Source organism: Stegodyphus dumicola, chromosome X2 (genome assembly GCF_044657685.1).
Source record: "Stegodyphus dumicola isolate Sdum_Otavi_A_Nest chromosome X2, ASM4465768v1".
Lineage (NCBI taxonomy): Eukaryota > Metazoa > Arthropoda > Arachnida > Araneae > Eresidae > Stegodyphus > Stegodyphus dumicola.
The window spans coordinates 133,185,548-133,200,816 of NC_140781.1; the positions used below are offsets into that span (position 1 = coordinate 133,185,548).

The window sequence follows — 15,269 nt, forward strand, 5'->3', positions numbered from 1 at the left end:
GTATGTAGTGTGAATTGGTATGATTGATATAAATAATCTAAACTTGCCTTTGCCCTTTACTTAGAGTAAATGCCATTCATAAATGTAAAATAAGCAGAACGAATGACATATTTTAGCGTGGAACAGGTCTGACTATCATATGTATTTAAATAAGCAATAGATTTCGGTTAATAATGCTTATTATATTACATCTAATATTCCTGAAACTCTAATATTCACAAGAAATTACACTTCATTTTAAGACCAATACTATCGAATGAATGTAATGCAATAAATAAATCTTAGCTCCCGTAATATCAATTCTTACCTCAAGTGAATAAACGGATTAATCATTTTAACATAATGTGCATGCGAAAAATGCTGAATATGAATAGCTTCGAAACACCGCGCACTTATTAAGTCTAGTCTTGAATATTTAATTAATATGCAATCTATTTCATTGAAAGGGAATACAGTGTATGTTTAAATACCTATAATATTAGAAGAAATTAGCTTCATTAATGATTAGCTCGAAATTTAACATTTTTCTGAAACCAGTTCATGCATAGCGACATGAATTATAGATTGTTTAAATGTGGTGTTGCAGTTTAGAGTTTCGCAGTCGTGGTACGTTTTACGTTTTAATTATGGTAGTGAGATAATAGATGTGACGCACAATGCATACGGCACACTGGATGCCATGAACTCTTAGAAGAACTTTAAAATCCTTGGTTAAGCACATTATATCTTTATTAATTGACGATTACGCTGTTCAAACACTATATTGAGTATTACTGCATAGCAGGGGCGATCTGCTCCCTAAAACGTTTTAAAAGCACTGATATGCTCTTAAGGCGCAGCGAGAGATGGGGTTTATCCAAGCAGCAACAGGCGAGAAACAATAATGCGTACTAATTGTGGTCGTATTTATAGCCGAAAAGGCTTTGTTTAAATCTTGTAAAAATTGGGTTAAAGCAGCCGATTGGGCTAAAGGTTTCGTAATGCAGAGAAATTTCAGAGAAAGTGTGATTAACATACTGCAGAGCGACAAAAAATGGTGCAAAGCGTATAGTTACAGCGGGAATTTGTTTAGTTAACATTTTTGAATTTAAAGGTCTGTTGTCAATAGGTTCCAGTTACGTTTAATAATTTTGTTTCATATTTTATGTTTTATATATCTCCCTTCAAAGAGAAAAGGTTTTGCGAGAGAAAAGCCTTTTGAGAAGAAAGCAGTAGAGTTAGCAAAGAAAGAGCAATTTTGTAGAATATCTGCAATTGCAATGAGAAAGCAAATGAAATACTTCACGTACGTTTAGGTTTCAGTATGTCTCTTCATTTGTTTTCGTGAATATTTTAATATAGAAAAAACACAAATATAGTTTAAAAATACAACAGCAAAATGCTACACAATTTGGAAATGGAATGCAGATATGGAATTTAAGTTCAATTTGAAAGTCTCTAAGAGTTAAGTTTATAAAGTTCTTGAAATATTTTTTCCAGCAGTCCTGAATATGGAGTATCCACTACTAAGAAGTTTAGAGTTCTTAAAAATGAATCTGCAGAACACATCATGAAATTTACAGTCAGCTGAAATGCCCCTAAATCTGTGTGAAATCAATATGAAATCAAAATGTTTCCAATATATAGATATAAGATTATATTTTACTCAATATAAAAAATTCAGATTTGGATATTGTAGAGAAATGGAATACTGAATATACAAAAACAAATAAAATACAATATAATAATAAACTTTAATAAAAACGACAGGTACTCCCCAAGCGAATCAGCCTGACTACCTGTTGATGGCTGTGAAGTGCTAAATATTGCAGAGTCATTATTATTATTATTATTATTATTTTATGCTGGAAACGTAAAAAATGTGCAATGCCGTTGTGAGATTCGAACCCTGGATCTCTCGAATAGACATCGAGTGTGCTTCCAATTACGCCACCAAGGTATGCGCAAAGGAGGAAGAAAATACTTTATAATACTTATTACACATAAAAACCTCTGTTCCTTGTAAAATGTAACTGACATTTAGTGTTGTATGAAAAAAAAACCAGAGTTTCAGTTTAGTGTTATGGCCATAAAAATTCTATCTATAGGGTGTATATATATATATATATATATATATATATATATATGTATGTAAGATACAAGAAAATACGATAGCTGCTTTAAAAAGAATTGGCGACCTCAAAATTAACGATTCTAGATTTGGTGCTCTCCCCCTAAATTCGTCAGTTCTCCCAAATTCGAGATCCTTCCATGATTATATAACAGCTAAAATTAACCAATCAAAGCTTAGAGTACTTTCTGCATGTACTTAGTATAAATACCGCTCGTAAATAAACTGCGTCATCTTCCTTTCCTTAGCTTCCGCCACGCCAACATCCACGTTGCTTTTCTGGTCCGTCTAAAATCGTATAGCACCATTAATCTGTATAAATAAGAAATTATTGTAATTTTTATGATTAAAAAATATATTGTCTACGAAGAATTATTCTAATGTGCCTGGAAATAAAGATGGTAATTAGCCGAACGTGGTTTGGTATCAATGTCTTAGTATCGTCCTGCCACTCTGCTATCACGACTGCGCATCAAAAATATTACACACACACACAAACACACACACACACACACACACACACACATATATATATATATATATAATCTCAAATATCAAGATGCATTTTATTTGGTTTACAAATTTAATACCAAGTATTTTTACGTATTATTTTTATAATGAATATATGACTAAAATATCTCTTAAACATATAATTACGGCGAAACACTTATTAAAAATTTAAAAAATTCAGTCTAATATATCACATCGCTTACATTAATTAGTAGACATAACTAAACGGAGCATGACTTCGCTTGACATCTGAAAATAATTCTGAATAGATTGTTTCAGAAATCTCTTGGGTAAGTTTCTCTACTGTATTTGTTTCATACTCTATGTAACAAATTTCAAAGAAAACTTTCAAAAATAAAAGTGGTGTCTTTTATGGTAATGGGTCTTAGACGAATGATGATTTTATGATTAGACGATTTATGATTTTATTATTTATAACTTTATGTTTAGACAAAAATGAGAGAAAATTATTTCAGGCTCAGAAGTTTTTATCTTCATTATTTACGTCATTGATTAATAAATGTATTTAAATATAATATAAGTATAATTGAAGCTAAATTAAAGCAATAATTGCATCTTTCAGTCGAGTTAGAAATGATTTGAGTGAAAACATAGTATTATATGGGTACAAGATGCTATTTTTATTTAAATCTAAAAGATATTTAATGCATATAGTTTTATATTTAATGTTAATTTCTACTGACTAGGCAGTAAAGAATTACTTGTCCTTCAAACTTAGCAAAATCGTTAAGTATACTGAAAATGCTGATTTAAAATTCCTATCTCCACTCCCTTATTTTTTAATTTTCTCTTAGATTAAATGCACCTAATTTTCAATTACAGCGATAATTTTGAAACATTTTTAAAGTGAAATTAGCATTAAGTTATGTAACACAATTAATTTAACGCGATGTTTGTTAAAAACATATAGTCACTTGTTTTCCATACCAATGTAAGGATTCTGACATTAATTTAAACACACATGTGACCTGTACATGAAATACTGAGAATTACAGTGAATGTTAAGTTGGTCGTAATAGAAAAGCTTCAATATCTCCATAATTAGCTTTGATGATTAAGGGTTTAGTTATACTTTCATGGCTTCGTTGTTCAACTTAAGACATGTAAATAACAATAAAGCAATATTTTAAGAAAATTCTAAAAATCAGTCTTTTACTAATTACATAATTCAAAAAATAAAAAATTAACTTTTTCTTTAATTAGTAATTTAAATTGTTACACAGTTAAAGGAAATCCTAAAGAAAATGCAGATAATTAGCATTAATCAACAAATCAGGCCATAACTGCCAGTTTCATATTAATGTTTCATGGATTATTCGAAACACCAACGTTGACAGCATATAACAGAAGCTAAAGGTAAGTAAGCTAGTTCTATCATTTTCCTAGCTTTCATGCTGAGAAGAAAGGTTATTTAAAATAAAAAATGCATTTAATAACATCACTATTCGAGAATGTATTTTTTGTTTGTTTGTGTTTTCGCCTTCCTTTTTAACATTAAATATCCTTCAATACTTTAAAATAAGTAATTTCTGTACCGTTTACTGAATTGCAACATATAGGTAGACGATAAATGGACCTTCCTTCGTTTTGTTATAAATTATTTTTTTTTTAACTGGCTACAATATAATTTTACAATAGTAAATTTTTAAATATGTTTTACGATAATTTGAACGATTTGAGTTCTAATATGTGGTGCACTTTTATGTGAAATGTTTAACGTTTTCGCAGGTATTAATTAATATTATTATTCAATTCAATTTCTACTCCCAGCGTAAGAATAGAATGCGATAAAAATAGCCAAAAATCGCTAAACGCATTAAATAAAAGATAATTATCATGTACTTCAGTAAGAAAATTTGCTGATATCACATGCATTCGTTGGCCTGAAAGCGGAGGAAACATCTTCTGAACTGATTAATCTGATTTATTCTTTCAAAGCAGGAGCTTTTAAAGTTTTTTAATAGACAAGATGAAGCTAAACTTTTATAAGTGCAGATGGATTTGGAGTTAATGAATCATTCAAAAAAGGCTATGAAATTCGTTAAATTGAGATTATGTAAATGTATGAGGTTATGTAAATGTAAAAGAATATTATGTATACATATAACTTTATCTTATTAGTTCTAAAACTTGTTTCTATGATTAATGTTTTCAGTTGAAAATAAGTCTGAATTAAAGGATGGTGGAAGCCAAAAATCTTTAAAAAATGGTGATTTTGGATTTTTACATTTTCAAATTTTCTACACCTTTTGCTTTCTAAAATTACCGTAATCGTAATTTTATATCTATGAAAATTATAGTAGTAAAAAATCTAGTTTTAATTTATCATCTAATGCTTTGATAAATGAGGATTTTTACATAAAAACGTGTTTTTCGCCAAACGTGATTTTTTTATATTCCATGTACCTTTTCTCAGGAACTACTGCTCAAAGGTGTCTGAAATTTTTATGGCTTATTTATTATGCTTCCTAATATTTACTGAAATGAGCTTTTTGTGATAAACTAAAAAACTGTCCTAAAGTTGGCAAAACTACTCCATATCCTTCAGATTTAAATCCTATCTAACATACATGGGGTGATTTGGAGAAAGAAGTAGGAAAACATGACATTTCCTCAAAAGATCTGCTAAATCAATTCCTACTGACAAATATACAAATGGAGCATGCTAACCTTAAAAGAATTAGTTGAATTCATGCATGAAACTAAAGTGCATGAAAAGTGAATTTTTACCAAATGATATCCAATAAAATACTGAATGACCGTTATTTTTGTATTTTTATTGAACACAAACTGTTCGTTTAAAATGTCTGAATTCTTGCATGAATTCATTTTCAGAACTTTTCGAATAATGTTTTTATCCTCAAAATGTTTTGAACAAAGTTTTGAAAACAAGCAGGGTTTAGAAAAAGTGATTAATAGCAGGCGTGAAAAAAATAATAAAATTATTTCGCTAGTATTTAATAACTGATACTTGCAAATAAATCTGGAAAACACAAGTATCTGAAAACAATTTTGAGCCCCCGGAATTTTTGTCAGTACTAATATGGCGGTTTTCAATTTTCATAACTGTTAGGATGCAGGTTTTCGACATAATACCTATTTAATTAAATACAGTTAAAGCAATTCGCAAAGAACTTCCGTATCTCCTCACTCTCCTTATAGTATAGTTAAACTCTCAAATTAGAATAACCTTAAAAGGTTTTTTTTAAGATGTGATTAGCAGAATACTTCTAGCATATGTTGAACAATTTATGAAATTTTCACACGTTCTTGCATACAACGAAAATGATTTCTCTTCGTGTCTTCCATATTCTGCAAAAGTAATACTACAAAATGGGTCCGTGACTTTTAGCCGACACCCACTTAGCCGACAGGATATTTAGCCGACACGGACACTTAGCCGACACCAGTCAGCCGACAGGACATTTAGCCGACACGGACACTTAGCCGACAGGACATTTAGCCGGCACGGACACTTAGCCGAAAGGTCATTTAGCTGACACGACAGTTAGCCGACAAGGACACTTGACCGACAGGACATTTGGCTGCGGGACTGTTAACTGTCAAGGCATTTCGTCAAAAGGATATTCAGCCGACAGTGACGGTTAGCTGACACGTACCCAATATTTATTTAAATTTACTCTCAATTACAAAATTTCTCGACTTCTCCATAAGTTTAATATTTAAGTCATTTTTTTCACTTATCAGTAAAATTCATTTATTGATTCTTAAAGATCCCATATGTGATTTTAATTCTCATGTAATTTATCATAGTTTAATATGTATCTTGCTTTTTGGTGTATATTGGCAAAATTGAAAATGCGTTGAAATTTCTCGTCAGGGAATATGAATTAATTTTCGAAAGGGAAAAAGAACTTTTTTAGTTAAGTACGACGGTAACTGAGTTACATTTTATTATGAGATTTACAAAAACTGTTTGTAAAGTTTCTTCATTGAATCAACTGAGTTCTTTTGAACACTTTCACATCATTAATAATTTTTCTTGTTTACTTAATGATATTAATTTTCCAATCCAGTTCTTCCTAGTGCTTTCAGATTTCTAATACCTTTACGTTTCATTACTATTTTACTCAAGACATCATGCTACATTCCTTCCCTTATAAAATCGTTTCGCTCTTCCCACTACTGAAATTTCCTTTCCCTGTCATGAAAAATCTGAATAATGCAATAAATATAATTGTCAATCTTGAATTATACTTTTTGTAGAAACATTGGCGATGAAGGGTTAGTTTATCAAATATATTTAAGCTAAATGTAATGACGTTTGAATCACTTCGTAAGATTAAAAGTGCAATTCTGTTAACATTTTATTGACCACGCCTCTCGCTTAAAATACTTACTTAGATTAATGTTTATAGCACTAAACCATTTCATAATGTTTAATTTAGAAGTAATATATTAAGGTTTTGTTTCATTCAGAACTTCATACATTTCCACAAAAACTTTATTTTCCACTCTTGCATGTATCGAAAACATTGCTGATATGCAGCTCCACTCTTCTTTACTAACCGCGCCTACTAAATGATTTGGAACGTGTTGGGGTTGCGCGGATGCGTTTCGATTATTATTTACCGGGATTGGATGGAGCACATTTTAGTACACTGTAAAAATATACATAGAATTTCCTTTTCCCTTATTTTTCCTGATTTTATTTCTTTTCCAATACTCTTGTTGGAAGGATATGCCACTGCTCGACGATATCTTTTGATTCAGGCAGCCAGAACTGTATTGGTAAAATCGCAGAAGTTATCAGTTCTACGAAAACAAAACCTATAAAAGATTTTATAAAAGATGAATTTATTATCTGGCCAATAGCTTTGACCAAATGCATTTGCAAGGTTTAGGGACTTAATTAGAACTCAGTTCTTAAAACTCTGGGAGATCCTTATGTATTTCTTCATTAAAAAAGGCATAATTCTGATAATTTTAAAATGGGAACAATACATCTTTTGTTTAATGTTTTGTTAAGACAATGAAAAAATACCCATACTTTGAGAAATTCTTTAAATAGTGATTCGTCTGTATATCCATTTTTAGAAATAATGTAATTGCATCTTAAAACCTTTAAAAGGGGACGAATAATCAGATGCATTCAAGCTTAATGTAATTCAAAGTATATAAATATTGTGTAGTATTCTTAGAATTACCACGTAACGAGATATCAGTTTGTATGTGAATCAAGTTTCTTTGAAGTGTCAACGAATATAAAAGGAGGCATAATGTATTTTATTTAATTTAGCACCATATTTCAAAAGTTTCTGCTTGCAGTGAGATTTAAAAGTCAACAAACACTTAAAATAATTTGCGCTTCAATGAATGTGTATTACATACTATTGAAATGAGCACATATATAGATCATGATTCATAGATCATGATTTCTTAAGCAAATTAATCGTAGGAAGTAATAATTACAATTATATCCGCCATATAGCTTCAACCTTAAAAACACAGCATCTTATAATAATTATTGTATATGGCTGTTATGATTGAGCAATATTTGAAATACAAGCTGAGATATATATTTTCTAAGAGAATTAAATTCACGCCACCATACAGTTTCCTTCAAATTTGTCAGTAATATTGACTGATCTTTATATACATGTTATTTACATTAGCATGATAAACAAAAATCATAGAATTTCTGGTCCAGGTACCTGATTCATAAAAGATTCATCGAATTATTTACAAAAATTAAGAGTAATTTAAAATTAAGTAATTTAAATTTTATGAGTTAAGTAAAATTTGTTTGAAGTTATTTGAAACTTTTTGATTCCAGCATTTAGCCGCTTTTAGGAAGAAGTAAATAAATTAAAACTTTTCATGCGAATTACAAATGTACCGAGAATCTAATTCTATGTTTTGCATTTCATGTACCAAGATATCTTTAGATTTTGCCTGTATGATTATTAATAGGTAAACGTTTTGATACGTGGAATTAATTGTGATCCAAAAATGAAAATAGTAATTCCTTTTCAATTATATCTGCACTATTGTTATCATCTGAAGGATTATTTAAAATTCTCTGCGGTGCTGATAATTGTATTTCTTATTAGATAATTATAGAAGTAGTTTATTATCAAAATTAACACAATTTCATGAAAAACTGTATAAAACAGATATATGTATGAAAAACATACGTATGACATAATAACATCAAATTTTAATTTGTATAAGTCCTTTTTGAACTATTGAACTGCATTTTAAGTATTCTCATAATGAAAGGAATGGTTTTTGATTTATTTATCTTAGAGGTATGATGCTCACTCATTTTAAATATTTTAATACAGTCAGTAGTTCTATCTTATTATCTAACTAAAATTTTAGTAATAAAGGTTTCAAATTTGCCTTGGATAGAACAGCGTGTAATTTGGTTCTCAATCATGCTAATTGTTCATTCAACTGTAAACTGGGCATCGAAGATCGTGAATTGATAAAAGTGATTCTGGTAGACAGTAAGTTTCAGCTGGTTGTTTGGTTTTTCTATAAATAAACATTGTTTATGGAAAAATAAATAAAGGTAGTCATTCAAAGATGTAGCAGTATTTATTCCTTCTGCGAAAATCTTATTGTTCTCTATTTGATAATGACTTCTCAAATTACTAGGCAGAAATTCAGTAACAATTTCTCCTGTAAATCATTCGGGCTTACTGCTGAAGCATTTAGATCTCTAGATCGTTAGATCTTATTCTTTTAGATTTCTTCCATTCCATGGTTTAAAACAGGTAGGTCAAATATATAAACATATCCTTTCTAAAGAACTTGTTATGGACAGGATAGTTTTGTATGAATTTAGTATTTATTCAGAATCTCTTTTCTTAATGGGAAATAGTTTACATTAAATTACAATTTTGAGCAAAACTTTGCTTAAAATGTTTGTCGCTTCCGAAAGTCGTGATATATAACGTGCCTTGTCTTACCTATCTTTTAAAGAATTTATAATCACCTTCAGAAGTGAGTGTTCATGAAAATTTTATTCGTCATTCTCTTTAGTTTCTTGCAACAGCCAATATTCTCTTACGTTTCTTGGAAGTATCTGAAGCTGATAAATATTTAAGCAAGTCTTGAGATTCCTTGTTTTCTTAGCAATAAAATGAAAGTCTTAGTGTTTAAAGACGTTTTTGCCATAGCTATAGTAGAAAAGCTGGAAAGATGGTATGTATGTATATTTTCAATACCTGCCCTGTATGTTAAGTAATGGACTTGCATTTGTAATGATCTCAGTAGTAATTGACTTGAGAATTAAAAATAAAATTCTCGATTACATTCATTACTAGATCATTGGTCAAACTATGCACTATAATACTAGAACGAAATAAATTAGCCAATATAAACATTTTATTTTTCTGTTAAAAATCAAGCTTCTATTTACAACTAAGAAATAAATAAATATCTCCTTAAAGAACGACTGATAACTTTTATGCTATTAATAGTCTAACATGCATTTGTAACAAAAATTTACAGGCATGTAGTTCAAAGTGCATTTTATATTTTCTAAGTTTTCCCTGAAACTAATGAGAATGAATTAACTCGAAACATTTCTGAGTTTCAAATTTTTCCGAAAGCGAAATTTGAAAAACAAAATTACCTACATCTGCGTCTCTGAAAATTTTTTGCATTTAAATGTGAAAACTATTTTTGTATTGGATATCACATTAAATGTTAGTGCAATTAAGTGCAAACGTATTTGCTATCAAATAAAGAATAGTCCCGGAATTGAAAGTATTCTGATGACACAGATTAAAGATCTCTCACATTCAATGTAAAGTTATTATTTGTAACTAAGTAGACAGAAATGATTCCCAATTGTAGAACTACTGTTTAAGTTTTAAAATATTACTTTTGATCAGGGAGAGAGAAGTCGAAGAATGTTTTAGAACTTAGTCTACAGAGACGTTTTAATTTTTTTTTGTCATATTTTTCTCTCTACGCTATTAGTACTTAGTTATAATAGAAGAGAGATACAGGACATTCTGTTAGTTGGAATTGTAATATGCATTATGTAAGCTGCTGCTAAAAGAAAATGAAAAGGCTTTTAAATACTTACAAATCTTTGTGTTGGAGATTTTCCAGGGGTAAATTATATTTCAGACGTATCTAAAATGGAAATAAATAAATTCAGATAAGTCTAAAATGGAAATAAATAAATTCAGATGCAGTCATAAAACAGCTTTACATTATTATTTACAGTTACTAACTACGAGAGTTTTCAGATATACTAGTAAAAAATTAAGATAAATGAAAAGCCGCCATTTTTATACGAACATGTTTCTTCTCTTAATTAAATCCAAACGATGTGGCTAGTGTTGGCACACAGGTGTTTCATAAACATCGAATTATTATTGCGCTGATCTCTTTTCGTTTGAGTACTTCTCAGTACTTTGTTTACTCAAAAACCAGAATGTTATACGTAAGTAAGTCTGAAAATTAGTCCTTCATATATTTTTATAAGAAGCATTTTCGAATCATTCTCTGTTGCAAAGGTCTGGCTTTCAAGAAAAGGTATTGTAATGAAAATTAGTTCGATATTTCTCTCCTTCATTTTGGATTGGAATATGTCAAGAAATGAGCGGCCTTTATTTTATTTAAATATAAAATAAATATGTGTAGAAATATTATAAATAAAATATATATATTCTGATGAAAAGCATTGTGTAATATATGGGTTGTCATCAGAATTTTCTTCTTTTCATGCATATGATGGCCCTTGATTTCGTGCGGTCAGACTTTTCGTACTTCTTAAAAAGTTCCCAATTATTGTTTACACTAACAACATAAAATATGTGATATATGAAATTTGGTTTCTCTTTAAACTAACATTTTCGGAAAAACCTAATTAATTACTTTTCATTTATAGTTCCATAGTTAAATATTTTACTTTTTTCTTTTCCGCATAAATATTTTGAGCTTAGTAAAATTCAACTCTCTTTTACATTTTTTAAAGAGTTCTAAATATACACACATAAATTTGTAAACTAAAAATTTAGCTTAAACCACGCTCGGATTCCAAACTAATAGTTAATAGATCTTACAAAATTTTACAGTCACAAAAGCAACAGGCGAATTCTAGTTAACTAATTGCATTTACAATAAGTCAGTAACTTAGCAAAGCTCTGGAGACATAGGTCTAACTAACCATACCATAAAGTAACTAAATACATAGATCTATATATATTTAAATAAACTATCGCCGGATAAATCATTTCAGGGTTAATTATATATTTCTCACAGCAACTGAATTCAAAATTCTCAGCAGATCACGGATCGACTAGGTGAAAGAGACCGCAATTGAGCACATGAATGGCATTTGATCCAGTCCAATCAATCAATCTGTCAAATAAACCTGAATTCCTTAACTATCTTTTATTCTTGCTTTACATATAGCTAGACTGAGTAACTATGAACAAGAAGCAGTGTAGCTATACTGTAAACTTAAAGGCTTATATCTCAGGTAATAAAAGTGTTTTAAAAACCTCATATTGATCAGCCTTATCAACAACAACCATATGTTTATCAAATTTTGCGCCTACGTTTGGCTTATTGATAGTTTTAGCTCAATATTTTTAATTTCGCTATTAGTTTAATTTCTTTTAACGAGAGGAAGTAAATAATTATCTGTTTACATTTAAAAAAATTGTACACGAACATGCGTGAAAAGTATCTTTCCAGCAAGCAGATTCATTAGCAAAATCACCAGGTAAATATTAGTCATGGATGTTCAGTATAGTAGCGGAGATCAAAAAGTTGACAGGCAACGCTAAAAAAGGACGGGCATTTCTGACGGCTGAAAGCAAACATAGAGCTAGGACGATAAAATGTGGTGGCCCTAAAGTGATATACAGCAACGAAAAACTAATACTGGAGACAAAAAGTAATGTAATAAAGGCTTTACCGTTTTAAACAAATGAAAGTGCAGTAATTAAAAAAGTTCGAAAATAAGTTTAATAATTTGAAAATTCAGGATATAGTAAATTGAAAGCTTCAAACAACAAAAATAAGTACATTTGGTTTTATTTATTTCACGCAAATTTGCGATATATTCTGCTTTAGAAGAGGTGGCTTTTATATAAACATACTACAATAATTTATGTAACGATAACATCGTCTTGGATTTCAGAATTCTATTTCTGAAAGTAGTAAAATAATAAATAAAATTAAATGGAAATGAAAAATATTTAAAAACATTTCAAAATAAAGGAAATGGAAGGAGCAGTGTAATTTATTCCAGTCATTCGAAATATTAATTTGGCAGCAGCGATAGCAGTTATAATTTTTATACTAAGTCATAGATAGCAGTCCATAAGAGATTTGGAAAATGAAATGGCTTCTGGCAACTTTCTCTTAAAATATTTTAATTCTAAAGTGAAATTTGCAAGCACAGAATAATTTATTAAACCAACGCTTTGACAATTATATTTGCTCATTAGTATAATATTTAAGAATTTACTATTCAGTCAAATTAAAGTTTCCTGAAAGGGGGAATTCATGTTCGATGAGTTGTGGTAAGACAAGAGAAAGCAGTTTGATATCTAATTGTTCATGTAAACAAAAAATTATTGCCGTTTAAAAAGTATAATTATGAAGAGGATTGCTTGCTGTAACAATAATCTGTTCAACTTTGCAATAGTACTTGTTAAAAGATCTACGCACGATGTTAAACCGATTGGCGGAAGCCTTCCAAAGCATTTCCGTATAAGCAGAAACACGTGTATTATTTTCATCGAATATTGAGTATTATTCAGGGTTAAATTAATGAACGTTTAAGTGTCATATAATAGCTGCAAAAACGGGATATTGCATCTGGTGTTATAAATATATATATATATAAAATCTGTTGGAGAAAATAATTTATTTTGATGATAACGAAATTTTTCCTTCGGCATTGTGTATCATATACAAAATTCTTGGTTTTTATCAATTTCCAGAAATCAAAGTTATATCATAGTTAGAAAGATACAAAGTAAAGTTACAACCATGTATAAATCTGAAGTCTAATCGCCCACATGATTCATTATTTGTAATCAATGTTCTTATTTGATTATTAAACTCCAATGAACTAGAAAAATAGATAGGCACCCTTAATTTTCTAATACAAAACCCTTTCGTGGTTAAAATAATCCCTAAGTATTAATCTATAACAGAATAATATTTAAATAAAAATTAAAGTACCTTTTTAGTAAAATAGTATTTCGTTATTTTCTTTTGTAAACTACGTAAACGTTTAAGTGGCTCTGGCAGCAGCTCTATAATAAACATATTCTATATTAATGCTACATAAACTTGCAAATTTAGGTTAGGTTTAAGACAAACTTTATGAGTTTAGATGAAACTCTGGAATGGTAGATAATCATACATGCATTTAATGAAATACCTTTATGCATACTAGTAGCTCCTTTCCGAATGGTCAGAACAAATTTCACCAAATATTCTGATGATGGCAGAAGTCTCCAAATACTGTCAGTTGTTACATTTATATGAAGTGTTGTTTAGTTTGCAAGACACGCAATATTCCTGCCATTAAATCTTGAGACATAATTATGCCCTGGTACTATTGATCCTATTGTGACACGAAAGGAAATAAAGTTAGCCCTAGCTGAATAAAATTGTTAGGTTTTCAACTTCAAAATGCACTCAGGATTTAGAACTTCCCATATATTTGTTGATTTGACAGTAGACATGCGACTCCGACCTAAATGTACAGAGTCACGATTAAAACGTGATCACCTTTAAGTTAAAATTTTTAGCGCTTTTCGGCATATTAACATTTATTCAGTATAACACGTTAAAATTACCTTTTCCATTTTCAAATTTCATACTTCTCACTTCGCATCAGTTTTCCAAAAATGAACAATGCCAGGCTTTATTAATGGATATTTCATTACATTTTACGATGAAATACATTTTCAGATGTACAGTACTCTAAACGAAAAAGCGTATTATGTTTTGAAATTTATCAAAACGTTAAGCTAGTATTTAAATTTCTAAAAGAAAGTTTATTCAAATTATATTTCAATTTTTAATAGTCTGATAATATTTCAGTTTTAAAGGAATGCTAAGAAGCTAATACATATAATATGTTTCCTGTTCTCGCTTCCTGTTTAATCCCGAGCCCACCAGCGGCCGAGCGGTAAAGACGCTGAACACTGGTAGTTCGGTCTGAGGTTCGAATCCCGCGAACGGGCTGGCTGCATGGGCGTTTTCGTGGTTTTCCCTATGTGTAACGTGTATACGAGCCAGTTTCCCTTAGAAAGTCCTCCACGAAAGGCATCCCTCCCTTTAGGCAGATAGCCCTCGTGTGCTTTGCCATAATTAAATACACCAACACCAACACCTGTTTAATCCCGTTTTATATGAACTAAAATCTTCGTTTTATCAAATTAAACCTGACAGGTAAATGATTACTGTTTTATCTCAACGAAACTCTCGTAATCGTTAATTTGGATTTTAAAGTAATCCTAGCCAATATTTTGATTATTTGTAGTTATACACTTCCCACAGAAAGCATGGGCCTAGGTTACATAATAAACGCATATAACGATTTTGCTATTTGAATTATTCGAAAGCATTTTTATCTCAAATACTATCTTATATAATCTATTTGAGATAGATT

General features: G+C 29.9%; 1 protein-coding gene across 3 annotated transcripts in view; it reads left to right on the plus strand.

Annotated features, from left to right (window-relative positions):
- LOC118182818 (synaptogenesis protein syg-2-like) overlaps positions 1-15,269 on the plus strand; it is a 437,413-nt gene that overhangs the window by 218,827 nt on the left and 203,317 nt on the right. The window lies entirely within an intron of this gene.